This window comes from Rattus norvegicus, chromosome 3, assembly GCF_036323735.1.
Source record: "Rattus norvegicus strain BN/NHsdMcwi chromosome 3, GRCr8, whole genome shotgun sequence".
Classification (NCBI taxonomy): Eukaryota; Metazoa; Chordata; class Mammalia; order Rodentia; family Muridae; genus Rattus; species Rattus norvegicus.
The window spans coordinates 80,102,238-80,110,233 of NC_086021.1; positions in this window are offsets into that span (position 1 = coordinate 80,102,238).

Genomic DNA, 7,996 nt, shown 5'->3' on the forward strand with positions numbered 1-7,996 from the left:
TGAAAGGTATCATTGGGGAAACTCAATCAAAAATCGAAAGATTAGCTTTTACAGAGTCGAGCAATAGATGTGACAAACATGGAATTAAACCACAGAGGCGTTCACCGAATGCCCACGAGGCAGAGTTCAATATCAGGTGAAGCACAGAGAGAAATGAATAATAAGAGAACCAGAGAAGTTCCTGGTTATTAAGCTATTGAAGGAAGTAATTACAATTTTTTTTCTTGAAGCAGGTTAACATACCATCAAGTATCAAATATCCTCACATTATTCTTAGGAGACGGTGGCGAGCAGACAAGCAAAGACGCCTACATATAGAAAGTTGGGGGCTGGGGATTTAGCTCAGTGGTAGAGCGCTTACCTAGGAAGCGCAAGGCCCTGGGTTCGGTCCCCAGCTCCGAAAAAAAGAACCAAAAAAAAAAAAAAAAAAAAAAAAAAAAGAATAGAAAGCTGACTGTGCGTTTAGGTCCCAGGCTCTGTAATTCGATTTGTTTGTGAGTTTCCATGTTAGCTTGTGTAAGGATTAACTCGAGAAGGAAGGCCTTTCCACACGGTTGGAAACCGGAAGGAGTAAACTGTGGTAGAAGGCTCCCTTTTTGCCCCTGGAATCCACACCCACCATTCTCTGTCTGGCTGTCTGAGCGGATCCCCACGCGCGCGCACAGAGCCAGCCAGCATCAAAGGCTCCTTGCCTTTAGCTTTTCATTGGTATTGCCCAGGGAGGGCTGGTTATTATTTTTCCGCTTTCCTTTCAGAGATTTCATCGGCTGACTGTGTCACAGCCACAGACCTTGGTGTACAGCCTCTGTGCCTTCCGATCCCAGTAACTTCTCTATACCCCGTGTCAACTGCCAAGTGCAAACAGTCTGAGGGCGCTACAGTCCTGGGCCTTGCTAACTGGCTCACACATTCAAACTCAGATTATCCTATCTGGAGTACGCCGCCTGCTTTCGTCTGGGGCTCTGACTGACACACAAGCTTCCTTGCCTTTAACCAGACCATGCCCATGTCTTCCTCTTCATGGTGGGATCAATTCTGTGCAAGAGAACTGAGGAGAGTTTCTAGGAGATAGTAGTTTTTATGTTGGTCACTTGGTAATAATATTGCACCTTCCACACAGAGCCCCTTGCATTCAAACTAAACAGCTATATCAATGATTAAAAATAAAACTACACCAAAAGATGTTTGAAAAAATTTGTTTTGACACAGTAAGACCTATTTCTTTAAAATATTATTTACTTTTATGCAGGTGGGTGCTTTGTCTGCATATATATCTGTGCCCTACCTGTATGCACTGCCCACACAGAAGAAGGTGTGGGATCCCCTGGCACTGGAATTGAGATAGTTGTGAGCTGCCATGGGGGTGCTGAGCCATCTCTCCAGCCCCAGTGACATCTATTTATATATTTCATAACTGACAGGTTTATCCATATTTGGAGGACTTTTCCCACAGTTTGACTATTTTTAATCTGCTGGTGCCTTTCCCTTGTTCCTGACTATAGGGTACTAGTATGTAGACCCTCCCCTCCCCCCATGCTGACTGTAACACTAGCCCGGGTTGGTGTCCTCACTCCACTGTTCTGGAGCCTTTCAACTCCTCTCTTAGTTTGCTCTCACTTCCTCCTTTGGATTGGCGTGTACCTTTGCCAGCTCCAGTTTCCCCTGTCCCAGTGACGCCGTCAGGGGCCACCTCAGGAAATATTAACCCAAGCTTACTTAGGAAGGAAATTGACTTTTCCATTACACTTGTTCCAGGCTCCAAGTAGAACCAGAGGTCTTAATGTTTCTTTTCTCTTCTTTTTTCCTAGTAAAATTGTAGTATTACAGGGATCAACAGGACTAGAAAGCAGTTTAGCTCGGTGTGGTGGTACAAATTTGTAATCCCAATGCTTAGGAAACTGAGGCTCCAGAGTTTGAGGCTAGGATGGGTGTGGTAGTTAAAATTAAAATGGATACATATTGGGGTTGGGGATTTAGCTCAGTGGTAGAGCACTTGCCTAGCAAGCACAAGGCCCTTGGTTTGGTCCTCAGCTCCGGGGGTGGGGTGGTGTGGGAGTGGGGGTTGGATACATATTGACAGACTAGTAACTGATCTTCCTTGCTGTTAGGCTCCTATTTACAGCTGCTATTTTGTTTAATTCATTTTTATTAATACAATTGGCTAGGAGGGATCGTGTAAGAGATCATTTTTTCTTAAGGACTTGCTGGGAGAAGTAAAGCTGGAGAGATGACTTAGTACTTAAGAGCACTTACTGCTCTGGCACAGAACCCAGGTTTGATTCCTAGCACTCACATGGTGGCTCCCAAACGTCTGTGACTCTCATGCCCTCTTCTTACTTCCATAGGTAACAGACACACACACGGCACGCAGACATACATATAGGCACTCACACATACGCATAATTTTAAAAAATTCGTTTTTAAAGGAGTAAAAAGGAAGAGATTTATTTATTTGTAATTATGTGTGTGCCTGTATGTGAATATGAGAATATGTGCATACAAGTACAGGCGTCCCCAGAGGCCAGAGAAGGGCATCAGATTCTCTAGAGCTGAAGTTACAGGTGGTTGTGAGAAGACTGATGTGGGTGCTGGGAACTTATGCCCTCTGGAAGGACAGCATGTTTTCTTCTCATTCAATTATTTAAGTAATTGTTCCAGTCCAATAATTTTTAGGGTATAGGAAAAAAGTGTAAGTATTAAGTCCAAATTCACTTAGACAATGAACGAACCAGGGATTAATAGTAATCTCTCATTAGTTAAAATTAGATATGGCTACAAGAGCCAAGATGGAGTTTCCGTTTTCTTTCAGGTAGAACTCTAGAGGCAGGTAGTAATTGAAGTCACCAGGGAGCTGAGCTCCTGCTGTCTTTCTGGTTTTCAGTCTCTAGTGTCTAAAATAGCCACTGAAGGCTACCTGTCCCGACTGCAATCCAGCCAACAAGAAATAAAGATATATGCATATTTTTGTACTACGTAAAATATAGACATAAAACACAGGCTGTACTGTAAGCTGAGAAATGTCGCTTAATGTTTGACTTTCTCTCAGTTAAAAATCCCCGGCACGGCTGTGAGGAGGAAGGAAGGAGCAGACAAGCACGCAGCAATCGGAGATCACTAGCAGTAAAGCCCCTGCAAGTGTCTCTAGAAAACAAGTCCCTCAGAATTTGTCTTCCGACATCGAAGGGCTTTAAATACACTTTCAATCATTTTTAGGAACGCTTTTATAATCAGAGCAAATGCACGACTCTCAGGCGCCTAGTATCAGGAGCTCATCACAAGTGCTCTTAATGTTGGTGCCGAGAATGAAGAGTGAATGAAAGTTGAAAACGAAGGACTTCGGAGTGAGGGATGAGTGGACTCTGGAGCTTGGCTGCAGCCCGGCACACCTCGAGCAATGGTTTTGATCATTGTCAATGGAATTCCCCAAATCGCAGATTTGGGACTTGGGGACTTGCATTTTGGTCCAATTCTGCTAAACAGCATCTTCACACTTGGTTTTACAAATCAGGAAAACTGAAATTCAACTCACAAGAATAACAGTTCCTTTCCTTTCCCTTTCTCTTCTTTTGAACCACAGGAGCATTTGCTCTCCCAAATGAGTCAGTTCCATCCCTTATTGCCATTTCCTGCAGCAACAATGTATCCGTCTAGTAGCACCTCCAGTTAACTTAACCGGTTCAGTTTGCCATTAGGGAATGATTTATGTTTTACGAAACACAGAGCTTTTTCTAATACCTGTGAAAAGAATCTCCAAAGATCTTTCCCCTCATCCAATGGCCATCCCATTTTGGCTGTACGCAAAATTCCCTCTGGATGATCATCCAAATTCACCTCCTAGAAAGTGGGAACTCTTTCTATTTTCCCTTGCCTCTAGTGCATGGCACAGTGGTTCTCATAGATAAAACTGGCACCCCAAAAATATTTATTCAAAAATTCTGAAGCCGGCCCATCATACACAATGCCAATAGAACTAACTAAATTAACAGTGGCTTCTGATTAGTCAGCCATCTCTTCCAGATCCAAGAGAAACAGAAAGTCCAGAGTCAGGCAACCCAGGGGAGTCTGGAGCTTTTGTAAGACGTGAGAAGGGAAAATATTTACCGTACTTGACCACAGCTCTGCGGTGTGAGAAATCCACAGCTGTGTTCCACAGTGTAGCGAAGGAAGCCCGGCCGCCGGCCTAAGCATTTCACCACACCTGCTCGAAGGCCGGCTCCTTTTGCTACTTCTGTTGCCGCTCTGCCCATTTGCCAAAATAAAGATGTTCCTTAAGCATCCAGACCTCGGCTGCCAAGATGAACTAATGACTTCAGGGTGGGAGACAAGGGCTTCCTGTAGGATTCCCGGGACAGACAGATACACTATACATCAGTCCCTGTGAAGTGCCTGTTTAAACATAGGGGAAAGTAACTTAAAATTACTAACATATAAAAAATTCTTCTCGTCTTTCACTTGCCTTACAATGCTTTCTTGTTTTATTTTATTTTATTTTTGTTCTTTATTTTGAGGGCTTTTTTAACTTAAAACTTCTCTAAGTAAACTTTAAAAAATTTAATTTAAATGGTTGTCATGATTTTTACCATTCATCTTTACATAGTGAGACCCCAAGGTTGGATGCAAGTAAAATGTTTAACCTGTGTGCATAACCTCAGGAGCTATGCTTTTTATATCTTGCAATCCAAATATGCATATTTATTTTGCTCTTATCAAAACTCTGGAGAGGAAAAGGAAAAACTCTAACAACAGGTTTTTAATTCCCCTCTTGGTGCATCCTTCTTCCACTTTGTAGATGTTATAAAATGCTTGCCTTGGACCTTCTTTGAGCCTTCCTGACTCTCTCGCTGGAAGTGCTATGTTCATGCAGCACCAGAAATATTACATGCATCTGGGCCTGGGCCTACAGGTCTGTAATCCCAGCTATTCAGGAGGCAGATACAGGAGAAGTTCAAGACCAGCCTGGGCAATTTAAGAAGACTCTAATTGGACTTAAAAGTAAAATGAGTCCTGAGGATGAAGCTTAATTGTAGAACACGTGTCTAGCACACACAAAGCCCTAAGTCTGGTCCCAGTACAGAAGAAGGGAGGGAAAAGAGGGAGGGATAGAGGTGGGGGGTGTGGAAGAGAGGGAGAGAGGGAAGGAGGAAGAGAGTTTGCACACAAATAGTATATGCACAAGGACTGGTGGATGGACATGTTTTCTGAAAACTTCACTTAGCACTTTCAAAATGACACCCTCAAAGCAGCAAACCAAGTGTGGGTCTATCGTGAATGTTGGGCCATGTGTACCTGTACAGGTTAGATGGCCAGGAAGCCAGCCCAGAAGACAAAACCAAAGTAAATGTAAACTTTCTTATTTTTCTTCCTCACAAATTCAAAACATCAGTAATCATGTAAGCACATGCTGGCAGGGAGTAATGCTCAGTGGTTAGAGTACTTGTTGCTCTTCCAGAGGACCCAGTTTGGTTTCTAGCACCCAAATCAGGCAGTTCATAGTCACCTATAACTCCACTGCATATCAATATCTTCTGGCCTCTGGGCACTTGCATGCTTTTGGCACACACACACACACACACACACACACGCTTAACATAAAATAAAACATGCTAATAAATGTTAAATATAGCTCCTGCGAGATAAGGAAATAGCTCAACTGGCAAAGTACTTCTCTAGCATTCTCAAGGACCTGGGTTTGATCCTTAGCACCAAGTGTGGGAGGTGGACGCAGGTAGATCAGGAGCTCAGAAATTCAAGGCCATCTTTTGTTACACAGAGAGTTTAAGGTTAGTCTGGACTACTTGGTACCCTGTCTGAGAGAGAATGAGTGGCGGAGGGAGGAAGGATGGCAAAGTCAGGCTAGGTGGCACACAGCTGTGATTCTGTTTTTTGAAGGTTAAAGCAGGAGTCTTACAGTCTGAAACTGCAGTGGGTTTGAATGAGAATGGTCCCCGTAGGCTCATACGTTTGAATGCTTGGTCCCCAGTTAGTGAAATTGTTTGGGAAGGATTAGGAGGTATGGCCTTGTTGAAGCAGGTGAGTCACGGTGGGGGGGGGGGGAGGCTTTGAGGTGTCTCTCTGTGTGCTCTCTGTAGACCATGATATAGAACTCTCAGCCTCATGCCTGTCTGCGTGCTTCCAAGCTCCCTACCATGATGACCATGGACTAACACTCTAAAACAAGCCCCCAGATAAATGCCTTCTTTTAAACGTTGCCTTGGTCATGGTTGGTGTCTCATTCCAGAGACCATCCTAGGCTACATACTAAGTTGTTCAAGGCCATCCTGAGCAATACAGGAAAAAACCAAAGGGAGACAGAACAAAACAAACACAGTGAAACTGACTCAAGCCTTAGATGAATCTGAAAATGCTATAAGAATTACCATGACAGAAGGAACTACTAGCCAGTGTTGAAATTGTGTGGAAAATCAATGGGTTCAACTTTTAGAGACTGAACATACTAGTTGTTGCCATAAAACTTAAAACTTTTGAAAAAATGAAGGTTAAAAGTTACAGAGAGGTGGTATTAAAAACCTGTCACAATTTTAATATATTTTGAAAAATTTGTTGCATATGTCTATAGCATAACTATTTTTACTCATATCTCAATGAGATGATACAAGAATAAATAAAGACACCAATCTTGCTTTTTTTCTTTTCATGCTCTGAAATTCTGTTTTTCTCTGTGGATCTGAGACAGCACTATAATAGCCCCCAAGGAAAATCTATCTAAGCAATTTCAATTTGAAAGGCTTAAATAAACAATGATGAAGAAGCTATCAGTTAGTTTTTATTTTATTGTGTCTTTTTTATATTAAGGTGAAAATTCAGCTATATTTTCAAAGGATCAATAAAAACTGCAAGTATGTTAGGGTGACATGAAAAATCCTCACAGAGGGGCTGTGATTAAGCTGTGTGCTTTCTGGTAAATAAATGTGCCTATAAGATAAAGGCCTATCTTATATTCATCAGTGATGGTTCCTAACAGAATTAAACTAAAGCTGGATCATCCTGTGCTTACTCAAACACTCTTTTAAAAGGCCTTATGTGTATACTCATGTGATCAAACGTTGCGGAATATATTCTCAAGGATGTGAAAATAGCCAGCTGGATGGTGGTGGCACCCACCTCTAATTCTAATACTCAGGAGGCAGAGGCAGGAGGACCTCTGAGTTCAAGGCCAGCCTGGGCTATAGATGAAATTCTTGGACAGATGAGACTGCACAAAGAAACCCTATGTCTCAAAATAATCAAAACCCAAACCAAACCAAACCAGAATATGAAAAATGAAGCCAGGTGTGGTGGCACATGCCTGTAATCCCAGTGGATGCTGCTAGGAACGGCAGAAGTTCAAGACCAGCTTCAGCTATATAGAAAGTTCGAGTCTGCCTAGGCTACATGAACCCATCTCAGTAAGAAGGAGGAGGGGGAGGAGGAGGAGGAGGGGGAGGAGGAGGAGGAGGGGGAGGAGGAGGAGGGGGAGGAGGAGGAGGGGGAAGAGGAGGAGGAGGAGGAGGAGGAGGAGGAGGAGGAGGAGGAGGAAAAGGAAGAATACATAAAGTCATAAAGTGAGAACTCTCTTTTTCTCCCTGGGATGTGGGGCACTAACATTATTTTGTTTGAATAATTTAAGTTTGGCTAATTAACAACTGAAGCCACTCCAAAGATGTACTGTTGTAATCCTTAGCTGCCAACATGATGAAACCTAGAGTTTCCCAGAAAGAGGGGCTCTCATTTGCTAACGGATGGAGGGGGACCCACCGTGGGCTGTACCATCCTTAGGCAGGTAGGCTTGGGCTGCATGAACGCTGTAGCTGACCACACACCTGAAAGCAAGCTCCGCGGTTTGTGTTTGAGTCCGGGCTCCCGTTGCGTTTCCTAAGCTGCCTGTGGTGGTGGTATGCATCCCAGCAAAGGAAAACAAGTTAGAACAAGCACTGCAACACGCGCCAGTCTGTCGGCAGGTCACAGTGCGGGTACCCATCGTGCTTGGCATTTGTTC